Here is a 23182-nt window from a genome sequence, read left to right as displayed (position 1 = left end):
TAACGGTGCATGAAATGTTGTCTAAAACAAAAAGAATGATGCATTTTAGTGGCTGGATCTGGTTTTATCACATTCTGAATTGAACGTTGAAAATGAGCTTTTCAGAGCCAGCAGAGGTCAAAATAAGCAGTAATGCAAACTCAGTCAGAGACATAGATTTTCACTTGCAACTTTCTTTAACATGTTTAACAGTGCATGAAATGTTGTCTAAAACAAAAAGAAAATGCTTTTTAGTGGCTGGATCTGGTTTTATCACATTCTGAATTGAACGTTGAAAATGAGCTTTTCAGAGCCAGCAGAGGTCAAAATAAGCAGTAATGCAAACTCAGTCATAGACATAGATTTTCACTTGCAACTTTCTTAAACATAATTAACAGTGCATGAAATGTTGTCTAAAACAAAAAGAATGATGCATTTTAGTGGCTGGATCTGGTTTTATCACATTCTGAATTGAACGTTGAAAATGAGCTTTTCAGAGCCAGCAGAGGTCAAAATAAGCAGTAATGCAAACTCAGTCATAGACATAGATTTTCACTTGCAACTTGCTTTAACATGTTTAACAGTGCATGGAATGTTGTCTAAAACAAAAATAAAATGCTTTTTTGTGGCTGGATCTGGTTTTATCAAATTCTGAATTGAACGTTGAAAATGAGCTTTTCAGAGCCAGCAGAGGTCAAAATAAGCAGTAATGCAAACTCAGTCATAGACATAGATTTTCACTTGCAACTTGCTTTAACATGTTTAACAGTGCATGGAATGTTGTCTAAAACAAAAAGAATGATGCATTTTAGTGGCTGGATCTGGTTTTATCACATTCTGAATTGAACGTTGAAAATGAGCTTTTCAGAGCCAGCAGAGGTCAAAATAAGCAGTAATGCAAACTCAGTCATAGACATAGATTTTCACTTGCAACTTTCTTAAACATATTTAACAGTGCATGAAATGTTGTCTAAAACAAAAAGAATGATGCATTTTAGTGGCTGGATCTGGTTTTATCACATTCTGAATTGAACGTTGAAAATGAGCTTTTCAGAGCCAGCAGAGGTCAAAATAAGCAGTAATGCAAACTCAGTCATAGACATAGATTTTCACTTGCAACTTTCTTAAACATATTTAACAGTGCATGAAATGTTGTCTAAAACAAAAAGAATGATGCATTTTAGTGGCTGGATCTGGTTTTATCACATTCTGAATTGAACGTTGAAAATGAGCTTTTCAGAGCCAGCAGAGGTCAAAAAAAGCAGTAATGCAAACTCAGTCAGAGACATAGATTTTAACTTGCAACTTTCTTTAACATGTTTAACAGTGCATGAAATGTTGTCTAAAACAAAAAAATATGCTTTTTCGTGGCTGGATCTGGTTTTATCACATTCTGAATTGAACGTTGAAAATGAGCTTTTCAGAGCCAGCAGAGGTCAAAATAAGCAGTAATGCAAACTCAGTCATAGACATAGATTTTCACTTGCAACTTTCTTAAACATATTTAACAGTGCATGAAATGTTGTCTAAAACAAAAAGAATGATGCATTTTAGTGGCTGGGTCTGGTTTTATCACATTCTGAATTGAACGTTGAAAATGAGCTTTTCAGAGCCAGCAGAGGTCAAAATAAGCAGTAATGCAAACTCAGTCATAGACATAGATTTTCACTTGCAACTTTCTTAAACATATTTAACAGTGCATGGAATGTTGTCTAAAACAAAAAGAATGATGCATTTTAGTGGCTGGATCTGGTTTTATCACATTCTGAATTGAACGTTGAAAATGAGCTTTTCAGAGCCAGCAGAGGTCAAAATAAGCAGTAATGCAAACTCAGTCATAGACATAGATTTTCACTTGCAACTTGCTTTAACATGTTTAACAGTGCATGGAATGTTGTCTAAAACAAAAATAAAATGCTTTTTTGTGGCTGGATCTGGTTTTATCACATTCTGAATTGAACGTTGAAAATGAGCTTTTCAGAGCCAGCAGAGGTCAAAATAAGCAGTAATGCAAACTCAGTCATAGACATAGATTTTCACTTGCAACTTTCTTAAACATATTTAACAGTGCAAAAAATGTTGTCTAAAACAAAAAGAATGATGCATTTTAGTGGCTGGATCTGGTTTTATCCAATTCTGATTTGAACGTTGAAAATGAGTTTTTCAGAGCCAGCAGAAGTCAAAATAAGCAGTAATGCAAACTCAGTCAGAGACATAGATTTTCACTTGCAACTTTCTTAAACATATTTAACAGTGCATGAAATGTTGTCTAAAACTAAAAGAATGATGCATTTTTGTAGCTGGATCTGGTTTTATCACATTCTGAATTGAACGTTGAAAATGAGCTTTTCAGAGCCAGCAGAGGTCAAAATAAGCAGTAATGCAAACTCAGTCATAGACATAGATTTTCACTTGCAACTTGCTTTAACATGTTTAACAGTGCATGAAATGTTGTCTAAAACAAAAAGAAAATGCTTTTTAGTGGCTGGATTTGGTTTTATTACATTCTGAATTGAACGTTGAAAATGAGCTTTTCAGAGCCAGCAGAGGTCAAAATAAGCAGTAATGCAAACTCAGTCATAGACATAGATTTTCACTTGCAACTTTCTTAAACATATTTAACATTGCATGAAATGTTGTCTAAAACAAAAAGAATGATAAATTTTAGTGGCTGGATCTGGTTTTATCACATTCTGAATTGAACGTTGACAATGAGCTTTTCAGAGCCAGCAGAGGTCAAAATAAGCAGTAATGCAAACTCAGTCATAGACATAGATTTTCACTTGCAACTTTCTTAAACATATTTAACAGTGCATGAAATGTTGTCTAAAACAAAAAGAATGATGCATTTTAGTGGCTGGATCTGGTTTTATCACATTCTGAATTGAACGTTGAAAATGAGCTTTTCAGAGCCAGCAGAGGTCAAAATAAGCAGTAATGCAAACTCAGTCATAGACATAGATTTTCACTTGCAACTTGCTTTAACATGTTTAACAGTGCATGGAATGTTGTCTAAAACAAAAATAAAATGCTTTTTTGTGGCTGGATCTGGTTTTATCAAATTCTGAATTGAACGTTGAAAATGAGCTTTTCAGAGCCAGCAGAGGTCAAAATAAGCAGTAATGCAAACTCAGTCATAGACATAGATTTTCACTTGCAACTTGCTTTAACATGTTTAACAGTGCATGAAATGTTGTCTAAAACAAAAAGAATGATGCATTTTAGTAGCTAGATCTGGTTTTATCACATTCTGAATTGAACGTTGAAAATGAGCTTTTCAGAGCCAGCAGAGGTCAAAATAAGCAGTAATGCAAACTCAGTCATAGACATAGATTTTCACTTGCAACTTGCTTTAACATGTTTAACAGTGCATGGAATGTTGTCTAAAACAAAAATAAAATGCTTTTTAGTGGCTGGATCTGGTTTTATCACATTCTGAATTGAACGTTGAAAATGAGCTTTTCAGAGCCAGCAGAGGTCAAAATAAGCAGTAATGCAAACTCAGTCATAGACATAGATTTTCACTTGCAACTTTCTTAAACATATTTAACAGTGCATGAAATGTTGTCTAAAACAAAAAGAATGATGCATTTTAGTGGCTGGATCTGGTTTTATCACATACTGAATTGAACGTTGAAAATGAGCTTTTCAGAGCCAGCAGAGGTCAAAATAAGCAGTAATGCAAACTCAGTCATAGACATAGATTTTCACTTGCAACTTGCTTTAACATGTTTAACAGTGCATGAAATGTTGTCTAAAACAAAAAGAATGATGCATTTTAGTAGCTGGATCTGGTTTTATCACAATCTGAATTGAACGTTGAAAATGAGCTTTTCAGAGCCAGCAGAGGTCAAAATAAGCAGTAATGCAAACTCAGTCATAGACATAGATTTTCACTTGCAACTTTCTTAAACATATTTAACAGTGCATGAAATGTTGTCTAAAACAAAAAGAATGATGCATTTTAGTGGCTGGATCTGGTTTTCTCATATTCTGAATTGAACGTTAAAAATGAGCTTTTCAGAGCCAGCAGAGGTCAAAATAAGCAGTAATGCAAACTCAGTCATAGACATAGATTTTCACTTGCAACTTTCTTAAACATATTTAACAGTGCATGAAATGTTGTCTAAAACAAAAAGAATGATGCATTTTAGTGGCTGGATCTGGTTTTATCACATTCTGAATTGAACGTTGAAAATGAGCTTTTCAGAGCCAGCAGAGGTCAAAAAAAGCAGTAATGCCAACTCAGTCAGAGACATAGATTTTCACTTGCAACTTTCTTTAACATGTTTAACAGTGCATGAAATGTTGTCTAAAACAAAAAGAAAATGCTTTTTCGTGGCTGGATCTGGTTTTATCACATTCTGAATTGAACGTTGAAAATGAGCTTTTCAGAGCCAGCAGAGGTCAAAATAAGCAGTAATGCAAACTCAGTCATAGACATAGATTTTCACTTGCAACTTTCTTAAACATATTTAACAGTGCATGAAATGTTGTCTAAAACAAAAAGAATGATGCATTTTAGTGGCTGGGTCTGGTTTTATCACATTCTGAATTGAACGTTGAAAATGAGCTTTTCAGAGCCAGCAGAGGTCAAAATAAGCAGTAATGCAAACTCAGTCATAGACATAGATTTTCACTTGCAACTTTCTTAAACATAATTAACAGTGCATGGAATGTTGTCTAAAACAAAAAGAATGATGCATTTTAGTGGCTGGATCTGGTTTTATCACATTCTGAATTGAACGTTGAAAATGAGCTTTTCAGAGCCAGCAGAGGTCAAAATAAGCAGTAATGCAAACTCAGTCATAGACATAGATTTTCACTTGCAACTTGCTTTAACATGTTTAACAGTGCATGGAATGTTGTCTAAAACAAAAATAAAATGCTTTTTTGTGGCTGGATCTGGTTTTATCACATTCTGAATTGAACGTTGAAAATGAGCTTTTCAGAGCCAGCAGAGGTCAAAATAAGCAGTAATGCAAACTCAGTCATAGACATAGATTTTCACTTGCAACTTTCTTAAACATATTTAACAGTGCAAAAAATGTTGTCTAAAACAAAAAGAATGATGCATTTTAGTGGCTGGATCTGGTTTTATCCGATTCTGATTTGAACGTTGAAAATGAGTTTTTCAGAGCCAGCAGAAGTCAAAATAAGCAATAATGCAAACTCAGTCAGAGACATAGATTTTCACTTGCAACTTTCTTAAACATATTTAACAGTGCATGAAATGTTGTCTAAAACAAAAAGAAAATGCTTTTTAGTGGCTGGATCTGGTTTTATCACATTCTGAATTGAACGTTGAAAATGAGCTTTTCAGAGCCAGCAGAGGTCAAAATAAGCAGTAATGCAAACTCAGTCATAGACATAGATTTTCACTTGCAACTTTCTTAAACATATTTAAGAGTGCATGAAATGTTGTCTAAAACAAAAAGAATGATGCATTTTAGTGGCTGGATCTGGTTTTATCACATTCTGAATTGAACGTTGAAAATGAGCTTTTCAGAGCCAGCAGAGGTCAAAATAAGCAGTAATGCAAACTCAGTCATAGACATAGATTTTCACTTGCAACTTGCTTTAACATGTTTAACAGTGCATGGAATGTTGTCTAAAACAAAAATAAAATGCTTTTTAGTTGCTGGATCTGGTTTTATCACATTCTGAATTGAACGTTGAAAATGAGCTTTTCAGAGCCAGCAGAGGTCAAAATAAGCAGTAATGCAAACTCAGTCATAGACATAGATTTTCACTTGCAACTTTCTTAAACATATTTAACAGTGCAAGAAATGTTGTCTAAAACAAAAAGAATGATGCATTTTAGTGGCTGGATCTGGTTTTATCACATTCTGAATTGAACGTTGAAAATGAGCTTTTCAGAGCCAGCAGAGGTCAAAATAAGCAGTAATGCAAACTCAGTCATAGACATAGATTTTCACTTGCAACTTGCTTTAACATGTTTAAAAGTGCATGAAATGTTGTCTAAAACAAAAAGAAAATGCTTTTTAGTGGCTGGATCTGGTTTTATCACATTCTGAATTGAACGTTGAAAATGAGCTTTTCAGAGCCAGCAGAGGTCAAAATAAGCAGTAATGCAAACTCAGTCATAGACATAGATTTTCACTTGCAACTTTCTTAAACATATTTAACAGTGCAAAAAATGTTGTCTAAAACAAAAAGAATGATGCATTTTAGTGGCTGGATCTGGTTTTATCCGATTCTGATTTGAACGTTGAAAATGAGTTTTTCAGAGCCAGCAGAAGTCAAAATAAGCAGTAATGCAAACTCAGTCAGAGACATAGATTTTCACTTGCAACTTTCTTAAACATATTTAACAGTGCATGAAATGTTGTCTAAAACAAAAAGAAAATGCTTTTTAGTGGCTGGATCTGGTTTTATCACATTCTGAATTGAACGTTGAAAATGAGCTTTTCAGAGCCAGCAGAGGTCAAAATAAGCAGTAATGCAAACTCAGTCATAGACATAGATTTTCACTTGCAACTTTCTTAAACATATTTAAGAGTGCATGAAATGTTGTCTAAAACAAAAAGAATGATGCATTTTAGTAGCTGGATCTGGTTTTATCACATTCTGAATTGAACGTTGAAAATGAGCTTTTCAGAGCCAGCAGAGGTCAAAATAAGCAGTAATGCAAACTCAGTCATAGACATAGATTTTCACTTGCAACTTGCTTTAACATGTTTAACAGTGCATGGAATGTTGTCTAAAACAAAAAGAAAATGCTTTTTAGTGGCTGGATCTGGTTTTATCACATTCTGAATTGAACGTTGAAAATGAGCTTTTCAGAGCCAGCAGAGGTCAAAATAAGCAGTAATGCAAACTCAGTCATAGACATAGATTTTCACTTGCAACTTTCTTAAACATATTTAACAGTGCAAGAAATGTTGTCTAAAACAAAAAGAATGATGCATTTTAGTGGCTGGATCTGGTTTTATCACATTCTGAATTGAACGTTGAAAATGAGCTTTTCAGAGCCAGCAGAGGTCAAAATAAGCAGTAATGCAAACTCAGTCATAGACATAGATTTTCACTTGCAACTTTCTTAAACATATTTAACAGTGCAAGAAATGTTGTCTAAAACAAAAAGAATGATGCATTTTAGTGGCTGGATCTGGTTTTATCACATTCTGAATTGAACGTTGAAAATGAGCTTTTCAGAGCCAGCAGAGGTCAAAATAAGCAGTAATGCAAACTCAGTCATAGACATAGATTTTCACTTGCAACTTGCTTTAACATGTTTAACAGTGCATGAAATGTTGTCTAAAACAAAAAGAAAATGCTTTTTAGTGGCTGGATCTGGTTTTATCACATTCTGAATTGAACGTTGAAAATGAGCTTTTCAGAGCCAGCAGAGGTCAAAATAAGCAGTAATGCAAACTCAGTCATAGACATAGATTTTCACTTGCAACTTTCTTAAACATATTTAACAGTGCAAAAAATGTTGTCTAAAACAAAAAGAATGATGCATTTTAGTGGCTGGATCTGGTTTTATCCGATTCTGATTTGAACGTTGAAAATGAGTTTTTCAGAGCCAGCAGAAGTCAAAATAAGCAGTAATGCAAACTCAGTCAGAGACATAGATTTTCACTTGCAACTTTCTTAAACATATTTAACAGTGCATGAAATGTTGTCTAAAACTAAAAGAATGATGCATTTTTGTAGCTGGATCTGGTTTTATCACATTCTGAATTGAACGTTGAAAATGAGCTTTTCAGAGCCAGCAGAGGTCAAAATAAGCAGTAATGCAAACTCAGTCATAGACATAGATTTTCACTTGCAACTTGCTTTAACATGTTTAACAGTGCATGAAATGTTGTCTAAAACAAAAAGAAAATGCTTTTTAGTGGCTGGATTTGGTTTTATTACATTCTGAATTGAACGTTGAAAATGAGCTTTTCAGAGCCAGCAGAGGTCAAAATAAGCAGTAATGCAAACTCAGTCATAGACATAGATTTTCACTTGCAACTTTCTTAAACATATTTAACAGTGCATGAAATGTTGTCTAAAACAAAAAGAATGATGCATTTTAGTGGCTGGATCTGGTTTTATCACATTCTGAATTGAACGTTGAAAATGAGCTTTTCAGAGCCAGCAGAGGTCAAAATAAGCAGTAATGCAAACTCAGTCAGAGACATAGATTTTCACTTGCAACTTTCTTTAACATGTTTAACAGTGCATGAAATGTTGTCTAAAACAAAAAGAAAATGCTTTTTAGTGGCTGGATCTGGTTTTATCACATTCTGAATTGAACGTTGAAAATTAGCTTTTCAGAGCCAGCAGAGGTCAAAATAAGCAGTAATGCAAACTCAGTCATAGACATAGATTTTCACTTGCAACTTTCTTAAACATATTTAACAGTGCATGAAATGTTGTCTAAAACAAAAAGAATGATGCATTTTAGTGGCTGGATCTGGTTTTATCACATTCTGAATTGAACGTTGAAAATGAGCTTTTCAGAGCCAGCAGAGGTCAAAATAAGCAGTAATGCAAACTCAGTCATAGACATAGATTTTCACTTGCAACTTTCTTAAACATATTTAACAGTGCATGAAATGTTGTCTAAAACAAAAAGAATGATGCATTTTAGTGGCTGGATCTGGTTTTATCACATTCTGAATTGAACGTTGAAAATGAGCTTTTCAGAGCCAGCAGAGGTCAAAATAAGCAGTAATGCAAACTCAGTCAGAGACATAGATTTTCACTTGCAACTTTCTTTAACATGTTTAACAGTGCATGAAATGTTGTCTAAAACAAAAAGAAAATGCTTTTTAGTGGCTGGATCTGGTTTTATCACATTCTGAATTGAACGTTGAAAATGAGCTTTTCAGAGCCAGCAGAGGTCAAAATAAGCAGTAATGCAAACTCAGTCATAGACATAGATTTTCACTTGCAACTTTCTTAAACATATTTAAGAGTGCATGAAATGCTGTCTAAAACAAAAAGAATGATGCATTTTAGTGGCTGGATCTGGTTTTATCACATTCTGAATTGAACGTTGAAAATGAGCTTTTCAGAGCCAGCAGAGGTCAAAATAAGCAGTAATGCAAACTCAGTTATAGACATAGATTTTCACTTGCAACTTGCTTTAACATGTTTACAGTGCATGGAATGTTGTCTAAAACAAAAATAAAATGCTTTTTTGTGGCTGGATCTGGTTTTATCAAATTCTGAATTGAACGTTGAAAATGAGCTTTTCAGAGCCAGCAGAGGTCAAAATAAGCAGTAATGCAAACTCAGTCATAGACATAGATTTTCACTTGCAACTTGCTTTAACATGTTTAACAGTGCATGAAATGTTGTCTAAAACAAAAAGAATGATGCATTTTAGTAGCTGGATCTGGTTTTATCACATTCTGAATTGAACGTTGAAAATGAGCTTTTCAGAGCCAGCAGAGGTCAAAATAAGCAGTAATGCAAACTCAGTCATAGACATAGATTTTCACTTGCAACTTGCTTTAACATGTTTAACAGTGCATGGAATGTTGTCTAAAACAAAAATAAAATGCTTTTTAGTGGCTGGATCTGGTTTTATCACATTCTGAATTGAACGTTGAAAATGAGCTTTTCAGAGCCAGCAGAGGTCAAAATAAGCAGTAATGCAAACTCAGTCATAGACATAGATTTTCACTTGCAACTTTCTTAAGCATATTTAACAGTGCATGAAATGTTGTCTAAAACAAAAAGAATGATGCATTTTAGTGGCTGGATCTGGTTTTATCACATTCTGAATTGAACGTTGAAAATGAGCTTTTCAGAGCCAGCAGAGGTCAAAATAAGCAGTAATGCAAACTCAGTCATAGACATAGATTTTCACTTGCAACTTGCTTTAACATGTTTAACAGTGCATGGAATGTTGTCTAAAACAAAAATAAAATGCTTTTTAGTGGCTGGATCTGGTTTTATCACATTCTGAATTGAACGTTGAAAATGAGCTTTTCAGAGCCAGCAGAGGTCAAAATAAGCAGTAATGCAAACTCAGTCATAGACATAGATTTTCACTTGCAACTTTCTTAAACATATTTAACAGTGCAAAAAATGTTGTCTAAAACAAAAAGAATGATGCATTTTAGTGGCTGGATCTGGTTTTATCCGATTCTGATTTGAACGTTGAAAATGAGTTTTTCAGAGCCAGCAGAAGTCAAAATAAGCAGTAATGCAAACTCAGTCAGAGACATAGATTTTCACTTGCAACTTTCTTAAACATATTTAACAGTGCATGAAATGTTGTCTAAAACTAAAAGAATGATGCATTTTTGTAGCTGGATCTGGTTTTATCACATTCTGAATTGAACGTTGAAAATGAGCTTTTCAGAGCCAGCAGAGGTCAAAATAAGCAGTAATGCAAACTCAGTCATAGACATAGATTTTCACTTGCAACTTGCTTTAACATGTTTAACAGTGCATGAAATGTTGTCTAAAACAAAAAGAAAATGCTTTTTAGTGGCTGGATTTGGTTTTATTACATTCTGAATTGAACGTTGAAAATGAGCTTTTCAGAGCCAGCAGAGGTCAAAATAAGCAGTAATGCAAACTCAGTCATAGACATAGATTTTCACTTGCAACTTTCTTAAACATATTTAACAGTGCAAGAAATGTTGTCTAAAACAAAAAGAATGATGCATTTTAGTAGCTGGATCTGGTTTTATCACATTCTGAATTGAACGTTGAAAATGAGCTTTTCAGAGCCAGCAGAGGTCAAAATAAGCAGTAATGCAAACTCAGTCATAGACATAGATTTTCACTTGCAACTTGCTTTAACATGTTTAACAGTGCATGAAATGTTGTCTAAAACAAAAAGAAAATGCTTTTTAGTGGCTGGATCTGGTTTTATCACATTCTGAATTGAACGTTGAAAATGAGCTTTTCAGAGCCAGCAGAGGTCAAAATAAGCAGTAATGCAAACTCAGTCATAGACATAGATTTTCACTTGCAACTTTCTAAAACATATTTAACAGTGCATGAAATGTTGTCTAAAACAAAAAGAATGATGCATTTTTGTAGCTGGATCTGGTTTTATCACATTCTGAATTGAACGTTGAAAATGAGCTTTTCAGAGCCAGCAGAGGTCAAAATAAGCAGTAATGCAAACTCAGTCATAGACATAGATTTTCACTTGCAACGTTCTTAAACATAATTAACAGTGCATGAAATGTTGTCTAAAACAAAAAGAATGATGCATTTTAGTGGCTGTATCTGGTTTTATCACATTCTGAATTGAACGTTGAAAATGAGCTTTTCAGAGCCCCAGCAGAGGTCAAAATAAGCAGTAATGCAAACTCAGTCATAGACATAGATTTTCACTTGCAACTTTCTTAAACATATTTAACAGTGCATGAAATGTTGTCTAAAACAAAAAGAATGATGCATTTTAGTGGCTGGATCTGGTTTTATCACATTCTGAATTGAACGTTGAAAATGAGCTTTTCAGAGCCAGCAGAGGTCAAAATAAGCAGTAATGCAAACTCAGTCATAGACATAGATTTTCACTTGCAACTTTCTTAAACATATTTAACAGTGCATGAAATGTTGTCTAAAACAAAAAGAATGATGCATTTTAGTGGCTGGATCTGGTTTTATCACATTCTGAATTGAACGTTGAAAATGAGCTTTTCAGAGCCAGCAGAGGTCAAAATAAGCAGTAATGCAAACTCAGTCATAGACATAGATTTTCACTTGCAACTTGCTTTAACATGTTTAACAGTGCATGAAATGTTGTCTAAAACAAAAAGAAAATGCTTTTTAGTGGCTGGATCTGGTTTTATCACATTCTGAATTGAACGTTGAAAATGAGCTTTTCAGAGCCAGCAGAGGTCAAAATAAGCAGTAATGCAAACTCAGTCATAGACATAGATTTTCACTTGCAACTTTCTTAAACATATTTAACAGTGCAAAAAAATGTTGTCTAAAACAAAAAGAATGATGCATTTTAGTGGCTGGATCTGGTTTTATCCGATTCTGATTTGAACGTTGAAAATGAGTTTTTCAGAGCCAGCAGAAGTCAAAATAAGCAGTAATGCAAACTCAGTCAGAGACATAGATTTTCACTTGCAACTTTCTTAAACATATTTAACAGTGCATGAAATGTTGTCTAAAACTAAAAGAATGATGCATTTTTGTAGCTGGATCTGGTTTTATCACATTCTGAATTGAACGTTGAAAATGAGCTTTTCAGAGCCAGCAGAGGTCAAAATAAGCAGTAATGCAAACTCAGTCATAGACATAGATTTTCACTTGCAACTTGCTTTAACATGTTTAAAAGTGCATGAAATGTTGTCTAAAACAAAAAGAAAATGCTTTTTAGTGGCTGGATTTGGTTTTATTACATTCTGAATTGAACGTTGAAAATGAGCTTTTCAGAGCCAGCAGAGGTCAAAATAAGCAGTAATGCAAACTCAGTCATAGACATAGATTTTCACTTGCAACTTTCTTAAACATATTTAACAGTGCATGAAATGTTGTCTAAAACAAAAAGAATGATGCATTTTAGTGGCTGGATCTGGTTTTATCACATTCTGAATTGAACGTTGAAAATGAGCTTTTCAGAGCCAGCAGAGGTCAAAATAAGCAGTAATGCAAACTCAGTCAGAGACATAGATTTTCACTTGCAACTTTCTTTAACATGTTTAACAGTGCATGAAATGTTGTCTAAAACAAAAAGAAAATGCTTTTTAGTGGCTGGATCTGGTTTTATCACATTCTGAATTGAACGTTGAAAATGAGCTTTTCAGAGCCAGCAGAGGTCAAAATAAGCAGTAATGCAAACTCAGTCATAGACATAGATTTTCACTTGCAACTTTCTTAAACATATTTAACAGTGCATGAAATGTTGTCTAAAACAAAAAGAATGATGCATTTTAGTGGCTGGATCTGGTTTTATCACATTCTGAATTGAACGTTGAAAATGAGCTTTTCAGAGCCAGCAGAGGTCAAAATAAGCAGTAATGCAAACTCAGTCATAGACATAGATTTTCACTTGCAACTTTCTTAAACATATTTAACAGTGCATGAAATGTTGTCTAAAACAAAAAGAATGATGCAGTTTAGTGGCTGGATCTGGTTTTATCACATTCTGAATTGAACGTTGAAAATGAGCTTTTCAGAGCCAGCAGAGGTCAAAATAAGCAGTAATGCAAACTCAGTCAGAGACATAGATTTTCACTTGCAACTTTCTTTAACATGTTTAACAGTGCATGAAATGTTGTCTAAAACAAAAAGAAAATGCTTTTTAGTGGCTGGATCTGGTTTTATCACATTCTGAATTGAACGTTGAAAATGAGCTTTTCAGAGCCAGCAGAGGTCAAAATAAGCAGTAATGCAAACTCAGTCATAGACATAGATTTTCACTTGCAACTTTCTTAAACATATTTAAGAGTGCATGAAATGTTGTCTAAAACAAAAAGAATGATGCATTTTAGTGGCTGGATCTGGTTTTATCACATTCTGAATTGAACGTTGAAAATGAGCTTTTCAGAGCCAGCAGAGGTCAAAATAAGCAGTAATGCAAACTCAGTCATAGACATAGATTTTCACTTGCAACTTGCTTTAACATGTTTACAGTGCATGGAATGTTGTCTAAAACAAAAATAAAATGCTTTTTTGTGGCTGGATCTGGTTTTATCAAATTCTGAATTGAACGTTGAAAATGAGCTTTTCAGAGCCAGCAGAGGTCAAAATAAGCAGTAATGCAAACTCAGTCATAGACATAGATTTTCACTTGCAACTTGCTTTAACATGTTTAACAGTGCATGAAATGTTGTCTAAAACAAAAAGAATGATGCATTTTAGTAGCTGGATCTGGTTTTATCACATTCTGAATTGAACGTTGAAAATGAGCTTTTCAGAGCCAGCAGAGGTCAAAATAAGCAGTAATGCAAACTCAGTCATAGACATAGATTTTCACTTGCAACTTGCTTTAACATGTTTAACAGTGCATGGAATGTTGTCTAAAACAAAAATAAAATGCTTTTTAGTGGCTGGATCTGGTTTTATCACATTCTGAATTGAACGTTGAAAATGAGCTTTTCAGAGCCAGCAGAGGTCAAAATAAGCAGTAATGCAAACTCAGTCATAGACATAGATTTTCACTTGCAACTTTCTTAAGCATATTTAACAGTGCATGAAATGTTGTCTAAAACAAAAAGAATGATGCATTTTAGTGGCTGGATCTGGTTTTATCACATTCTGAATTGAACGTTGAAAATGAGCTTTTCAGAGCCAGCAGAGGTCAAAATAAGCAGTAATGCAAACTCAGTCATAGACATAGATTTTCACTTGCAACTTGCTTTAACATGTTTAACAGTGCATGGAATGTTGTCTAAAACAAAAATAAAATGCTTTTTAGTGGCTGGATCTGGTTTTATCACATTCTGAATTGAACGTTGAAAATGAGCTTTTCAGAGCCAGCAGAGGTCAAAATAAGCAGTAATGCAAACTCAGTCATAGAAATAGATTTTCACTTGCAACTTTCTTAAACATATTTAACAGTGCAAAAAATGTTGTCTAAAACAAAAAGAATGATGCATTTTAGTGGCTGGATCTGGTTTTATCCGATTCTGATTTGAACGTTGAAAATGAGTTTTTCAGAGCCAGCAGAAGTCAAAATAAGCAGTAATGCAAACTCAGTCAGAGACATAGATTTTCACTTGCAACTTTCTTAAACATATTTAACAGTGCATGAAATGTTGTCTAAAACTAAAAGAATGATGCATTTTTGTAGCTGGATCTGGTTTTATCACATTCTGAATTGAACGTTGAAAATGAGCTTTTCAGAGCCAGCAGAGGTCAAAATAAGCAGTAATGCAAACTCAGTCATAGACATAGATTTTCACTTGCAACTTGCTTTAACATGTTTAACAGTGCATGAAATGTTGTCTAAAACAAAAAGAAAATGCTTTTTAGTGGCTGGATTTGGTTTTATTACATTCTGAATTGAACGTTGAAAATGAGCTTTTCAGAGCCAGCAGAGGTCAAAATAAGCAGTAATGCAAACTCAGTCATAGACATAGATTTTCACTTGCAACTTTCTTAAACATATTTAACATTGCATGAAATGTTGTCTAAAACAAAAAGAATGATAAATTTTAGTGGCTGGATCTGGTTTTATCACATTCTGAATTGAACGTTGAAAATGAGCTTTTCAGAGCCAGCAGAGGTCAAAATAAGCAGTAATGCAAACTCAGTCATAGACATAGATTTTCACTTGCAACTTTCTTAAACATATTTAACAGTGCATGAAATGTTGTCTAAAACAAAAAGAATGATGCATTTTAGTGGCTGGATCTGGTTTTATCACATTCTGAATTGAACGTTGAAAATGAGCTTTTCAGAGCCAGCAGAGGTCAAAATAAGCAGTAATGCAAACTCAGTCATAGACATAGATTTTCACTTGCAACTTTCTTAAACATATTTAACAGTGCATGAAATGTTGTCTAAAACAAAAAGAATGATGCAGTTTAGTGGCTGGATCTGGTTTTATCACATTCTGAATTGAACGTTGAAAATGAGCTTTTCAGAGCCAGCAGAGGTCAAAATAAGCAGTAATGCAAACTCAGTCAGAGACATAGATTTTCACTTGCAACTTTCTTTAACATGTTTAACAGTGCATGAAATGTTGTCTAAAACAAAAAGAAAATGCTTTTTAGTGGCTGGATCTGGTTTTATCACATTCTGAATTGAACGTTGAAAATGAGCTTTTCAGAGCCAGCAGAGGTCAAAATAAGCAGTAATGCAAACTCAGTCATAGACATAGATTTTCACTTGCAACTTTCTTAAACATATTTAAGAGTGCATGAAATGTTGTCTAAAACAAAAAGAATGATGCATTTTAGTGGCTGGATCTGGTTTTATCACATTCTGAATTGAACGTTGAAAATGAGCTTTTCAGAGCCAGCAGAGGTCAAAATAAGCAGTAATGCAAACTCAGTCATAGACATAGATTTTCACTTGCAACTTGCTTTAACATGTTTACAGTGCATGGAATGTTGTCTAAAACAAAAATAAAATGCTTTTTTGTGGCTGGATCTGGTTTTATCAAATTCTGAATTGAACGTTGAAAATGAGCTTTTCAGAGCCAGCAGAGGTCAAAATAAGCAGTAATGCAAACTCAGTCATAGACATAGATTTTCACTTGCAACTTGCTTTAACATGTTTAACAGTGCATGAAATGTTGTCTAAAACAAAAAGAATGATGCATTTTAGTAGCTGGATCTGGTTTTATCACATTCTGAATTGAACGTTGAAAATGAGCTTTTCAGAGCCAGCAGAGGTCAAAATAAGCAGTAATGCAAACTCAGTCATAGACATAGATTTTCACTTGCAACTTGCTTTAACATGTTTAACAGTGCATGGAATGTTGTCTAAAACAAAAATAAAATGCTTTTTAGTGGCTGGATCTGGTTTTATCACATTCTGAATTGAACGTTGAAAATGAGCTTTTCAGAGCCAGCAGAGGTCAAAATAAGCAGTAATGCAAACTCAGTCATAGACATAGATTTTCACTTGCAACTTTCTTAAGCATATTTAACAGTGCATGAAATGTTGTCTAAAACAAAAAGAATGATGCATTTTAGTGGCTGGATCTGGTTTTATCACATTCTGAATTGAACGTTGAAAATGAGCTTTTCAGAGCCAGCAGAGGTCAAAATAAGCAGACTCAGTCATAGACATAGATTTTCACTTGCAACTTGCTTTAACATGTTTAACAGTGCATGGAATGTTGTCTAAAACAAAAATAAAATGCTTTTTAGTGGCTGGATCTGGTTTTATCACATTCTGAATTGAACGTTGAAAATGAGCTTTTCAGAGCCAGCAGAGGTCAAAATAAGCAGTAATGCAAACTCAGTCATAGAAATAGATTTTCACTTGCAACTTTCTTAAACATATTTAACAGTGCAAAAAATGTTGTCTAAAACAAAAAGAATGATGCATTTTAGTGGCTGGATCTGGTTTTATCCGATTCTGATTTGAACGTTGAAAATGAGTTTTTCAGAGCCAGCAGAAGTCAAAATAAGCAGTAATGCAAACTCAGTCAGAGACATAGATTTTCACTTGCAACTTTCTTAAACATATTTAACAGTGCATGAAATGTTGTCTAAAACTAAAAGAATGATGCATTTTTGTAGCTGGATCTGGTTTTATCACATTCTGAATTGAACGTTGAAAATGAGCTTTTCAGAGCCAGCAGAGGTCAAAATAAGCAGTAATGCAAACTCAGTCATAGACATAGATTTTCACTTGCAACTTGCTTTAACATGTTTAACAGTGCATGAAATGTTGTCTAAAACAAAAAGAAAATGCTTTTTAGTGGCTGGATTTGGTTTTATTACATTCTGAATTGAACGTTGAAAATGAGCTTTTCAGAGCCAGCAGAGGTCAAAATAAGCAGTAATGCAAACTCAGTCATAGACATAGATTTTCACTTGCAACTTTCTTAAACATATTTAACATTGCATGAAATGTTGTCTAAAACAAAAAGAATGATAAATTTTAGTGGCTGGATCTGGTTTTATCACATTCTGAATTGAACGTTGAAAATGAGCTTTTCAGAGCCAGCAGAGGTCAAAATAAGCAGTAATGCAAACTCAGTCATAGACATAGATTTTCACTTGCAACTTTCTTAAACATATTTAACAGTGCAAGAAATGTTGTCTAAAACAAAAAGAATGATGCATTTTAGTAGCTGGATCTGGTTTTATCACATTCTGAATTGAACGTTGAAAATGAGCTTTTCAGAGCCAGCAGAGGTCAAAATAAGCAGTAATGCAAACTCAGTCATAGACATAGATTTTCACTTGCAACTTGCTTTAACATGTTTAACAGTGCATGAAATGTTGTCTAAAACAAAAAGAAAATGCTTTTTAGTGGCTGGATCTGGTTTTATCACATTCTGAATTGAACGTTGAAAATGAGCTTTTCAGAGCCAGCAGAGGTCAAAATAAGCAGTAATGCAAACTCAGTCATAGACATAGATTTTCACTTGCAACTTTCTAAAACATATTTAACAGTGCATGAAATGTTGTCTAAAACAAAAAGAATGATGCATTTTTGTAGCTGGATCTGGTTTTATCACATTCTGAATTGAACGTTGAAAATGAGCTTTTCAGAGCCAGCAGAGGTCAAAATAAGCAGTAATGCAAACTCAGTCATAGACATAGATTTTCACTTGCAACTTTCTTAAACATATTTAACAGTGCAAGAAATGTTGTCTAAAACAAAAAGAATGATGCATTTTAGTAGCTGGATCTGGTTTTATCACATTCTGAATTGAACGTTGAAAATGAGCTTTTCAGAGCCAGCAGAGGTCAAAATAAGCAGTAATGCAAACTCAGTCATAGACATAGATTTTCACTTGCAACTTGCTTTAACATGTTTAACAGTGCATGAAATGTTGTCTAAAACAAAAAGAAAATGCTTTTTAGTGGCTGGATCTGGTTTTATCACATTCTGAATTGAACGTTGAAAATGAGCTTTTCAGAGCCAGCAGAGGTCAAAATAAGCAGTAATGCAAACTCAGTCATAGACATAGATTTTCACTTGCAACTTTCTAAAACATATTTAACAGTGCATGAAATGTTGTCTAAAACAAAAAGAATGATGCATTTTTGTAGCTGGATCTGGTTTTATCACATTCTGAATTGAACGTTGAAAATGAGCTTTTCAGAGCCAGCAGAGGTCAAAATAAGCAGTAATGCAAACTCAGTCATAGACATAGATTTTCACTTGCAACGTTCTTAAACATATTTAACAGTGCATGAATTGTTGTCTAAAACAAAAAGAATGATGCATTTTAGTGGCTGTATCTGGTTTTATTACATTCTGAATTGAACGTTGAAAATGAGCTTTTCAGAGCCCCAGCAGAGGTCAAAATAAGCAGTAATGCAAACTCAGTCATAGACATAGATTTTCACTTGCAACTTTCTTAAACATATTTAACAGTGCATGAAATGTTGTCTAAAACAAAAAGAATGATGCATTTTAGTGGCTGGATCTGGTTTTATCACATTCTGAATTGAACGTTGAAAATGAGCTTTTCAGAGCCAGCAGAGGTCAAAATAAGCAGTAATGCAAACTCAGTCATAGACATAGATTTTCACTTGCAACTTTCTTAAACATATTTAACAGTGCATGAAATGTTGTCTAAAACAAAAAGAATGATGCATTTTTGTAGCTGGATCTGGTTTTATCACATTCTGAATTGAACGTTGAAAATGAGCTTTTCAGAGCCAGCAGAGGTCAAAATAAGCAGTAATGCAAACTCAGTCATAGACATAGATTTTCACTTGCAACTTTCTTAAACATATTTAACAGTGCATGAAATGTTGTCTAAAACAAAAAGAATGATGCATTTTAGTGGCTGGATCTGGTTTTATCACATTCTGAATTGAACGTTGAAAATGAGCTTTTCAGAGCCAGCAGAGGTCAAAATAAGCAGTAATGCAAACTCAGTCAGAGACATAGATTTTCACTTGCAACTTTCTTTAACATGTTTAACAGTGCATGAAATGTTGTCTAAAACAAAAAGAAAATGCTTTTTAGTGGCTGGATCTGGTTTTATCACATTCTGAATTGAACGTTGAAAATGAGCTTTTCAGAGCCAGCAGAGGTCAAAATAAGCAGTAATGCAAACTCAGTCATAGACATAGATTTTCACTTGCAACTTTCTTAAACATATTTAAGAGTGCATGAAATGTTGTCTAAAACAAAAAGAATGATGCATTTTAGTGGCTGGATCTGGTTTTATCACATTCTGAATTGAACGTTGAAAATGAGCTTTTCAGAGCCAGCAGAGGTCAAAATAAGCAGTAATGCAAACTCAGTCATAGACATAGATTTTCACTTGCAACTTGCTTTAACATGTTTAACAGTGCATGGAATGTTGTCTAAAACAAAAATAAAATGCTTTTTTGTGGCTGGATCTGGTTTTATCAAATTCTGAATTGAACGTTGAAAATGAGCTTTTCAGAGCCAGCAGAGGTCAAAATAAGCAGTAATGCAAACTCAGTCATAGACATAGATTTTCACTTGCAACTTGCTTTAACATGTTTAACAGTGCATGAAATGTTGTCTAAAACAAAAAGAATGATGCATTTTAGTAGCTGGATCTGGTTTTATCACATTCTGAATTGAACGTTGAAAATGAGCTTTTCAGAGCCAGCAGAGGTCAAAATAAGCAGTAATGCAAACTCAGTCATAGACATAGATTTTCACTTGCAACTTGCTTTAACATGTTTAACAGTGCATGGAATGTTGTCTAAAACAAAAATAAAATGCTTTTTAGTGGCTGGATCTGGTTTTATCACATTCTGAATTGAACGTTGAAAATGAGCTTTTCAGAGCCAGCAGAGGTCAAAATAAGCAGTAATGCAAACTCAGTCATAGACATAGATTTTCACTTGCAACTTTCTTAAGCATATTTAACAGTGCATGAAATGTTGTCTAAAACAAAAAGAATGATGCATTTTAGTGGCTGGATCTGGTTTTATCACATTCTGAATTGAACGTTGAAAATGAGCTTTTCAGAGCCAGCAGAGGTCAAAATAAGCAGTAATGCAAACTCAGTCATAGACATAGATTTTCACTTGCAACTTGCTTTAACATGTTTAACAGTGCATGGAATGTTGTCTAAAACAAAAATAAAATGCTTTTTTGTGGCTGGATCTGGTTTTATCAAATTCTGAATTGAACGTTGAAAATGAGCTTTTCAGAGCCAGCAGAGGTCAAAATAAGCAGTAATGCAAACTCAGTCATAGACATAGATTTTCACTTGCAACTTGCTTTAACATGTTTAACAGTGCATGAAATGTTGTCTAAAACAAAAAGAATGATGCATTTTAGTAGCTGGATCTGGTTTTATCACATTCTGAATTGAACGTTGAAAATGAGCTTTTCAGAGCCAGCAGAGGTCAAAATAAGCAGTAATGCAAACTCAGTCATAGACATAGATTTTCACTTGCAACTTGCTTTAACATGTTTAACAGTGCATGGAATGTTGTCTAAAACAAAAATAAAATGCTTTTTAGTGGCTGGATCTGGTTTTATCACATTCTGAATTGAACGTTGAAAATGAGCTTTTCAGAGCCAGCAGAGGTCAAAATAAGCAGTAATGCAAACTCAGTCATAGACATAGATTTTCACTTGCAACTTTCTTAAGCATATTTAACAGTGCATGAAATGTTGTCTAAAACAAAAAGAATGATGCATTTTAGTGGCTGGATCTGGTTTTATCACATTCTGAATTGAACGTTGAAAATTAGCTTTTCAGAGCCAGCAGAGGTCAAAATAAGCAGTAATGCAAACTCAGTCATAGACATAGATTTTCACTTGCAACTTGCTTTAACATGTTTAACAGTGCATGGAATGTTGTCTAAAACAAAAAGAAAATGCTTTTTAGTGGCTGGATCTGGTTTTATCACATTCTGAATTGAACGTTGAAAATGAGCTTTTCAGAGCCAGCAGAGGTCAAAATAAGCAGTAATGCAAACTCAGTCATAGACATAGATTTTCACTTGCAACTTTCTTAAACATATTTAACAGTGCAAAAAATGTTGTCTAAAACAAAAAGAATGATGCATTTTAGTGGCTGGATCTGGTTTTATCCGATTCTGATTTGAACGTTGAAAATGAGTTTTTCAGAGCCAGCAGAAGTCAAAATAAGCAGTAATGCAAACTCAGTCAGAGACATAGATTTTCACTTGCAACTTTCTTAAACATATTTAACAGTGCATGAAATGTTGTCTAAAACTAAAAGAATGATGCATTTTTGTAGCTGGATCTGGTTTTATCACATTCTGAATTGAACGTTGAAAATGAGCTTTTCAGAGCCAGCAGAGGTCAAAATAAGCAGTAATGCAAACTCAGTCATAGACATAGATTTTCACTTGCAACTTGCTTTAACATGTTTAACAGTGCATGAAATGTTGTCTAAAACAAAAAGAAAATGCTTTTTAGTGGCTGGATCTGGTTTTATCACATTCTGAATTGAACGTTGAAAATGAGCTTTTCAGAGCCAGCAGAGGTCAAAATAAGCAGTAATGCAAACTCAGTCATAGACATAGATTTTCACTTGCAACTTTCTTAAACATAATTAACAGTGCATGAAATGTTGTCTAAAACAAAAAGAATGATGCATTTTAGTGGCTGGATCTGGTTTTATCACATTCTGAATTGAACGTTGAAAATGAGCTTTTCAGAGCCAGCAGAGGTCAAAATAAGCAGTAATGCAAACTCAGTCATAGACATAGATTTTCACTTGCAACTTGCTTTAACATGTTTAACAGTGCATGGAATGTTGTCTAAAACAAAAATAAAATGCTTTTTTGTGGCTGGATCTGGTTTTATCAAATTCTGAATTGAACGTTGAAAATGAGCTTTTCAGAGCCAGCAGAGGTCAAAATAAGCAGTAATGCAAACTCAGTCATAGACATAGATTTTCACTTGCAACTTGCTTTAACATGTTTAACAGTGCATGGAATGTTGTCTAAAACAAAAAGAATGATGCATTTTAGTGGCTGGATCTGGTTTTATCACATTCTGAATTGAACGTTGAAAATGAGCTTTTCAGAGCCAGCAGAGGTCAAAATAAGCAGTAATGCAAACTCAGTCATAGACATAGATTTTCACTTGCAACTTTCTTAAACATATTTAACAGTGCATGAAATGTTGTCTAAAACAAAAAGAATGATGCATTTTAGTGGCTGGATCTGGTTTTATCACATTCTGAATTGAACGTTGAAAATGAGCTTTTCAGAGCCAGCAGAGGTCAAAATAAGCAGTAATGCAAACTCAGTCATAGACATAGATTTTCACTTGCAACTTTCTTAAACATATTTAACAGTGCATGAAATGTTGTCTAAAACAAAAAGAATGATGCATTTTAGTGGCTGGATCTGGTTTTATCACATTCTGAATTGAATGTTGAAAATGAGCTTTACAGAGCCAGCAGAGGTCAAAATAAGCAGTAATGCAAACTCAGTCATAGACATAGATTTTCACTTGCAACTTGCTTTAACATGTTTAACAGTGCATGAAATGTTGTCTAAAACAAAAAGAAAATGCTTTTTAGTGGCTGGATCTGGTTTTATCACATTCTGAATTGAACGTTGAAAATGAGCTTTTCAGAGCCAGCAGAGGTCAAAATAAGCAGTAATGCAAACTCAGTCATAGACATAGATTTTCACTTGCAACT

Source organism: Danio rerio, chromosome 14 (assembly GCF_049306965.1).
Source record: "Danio rerio strain Tuebingen ecotype United States chromosome 14, GRCz12tu, whole genome shotgun sequence".
In the NCBI taxonomy this organism is placed as follows: Eukaryota; Metazoa; Chordata; class Actinopteri; order Cypriniformes; family Danionidae; genus Danio; species Danio rerio.
This window is presented reverse-complemented; position numbering follows the sequence as displayed.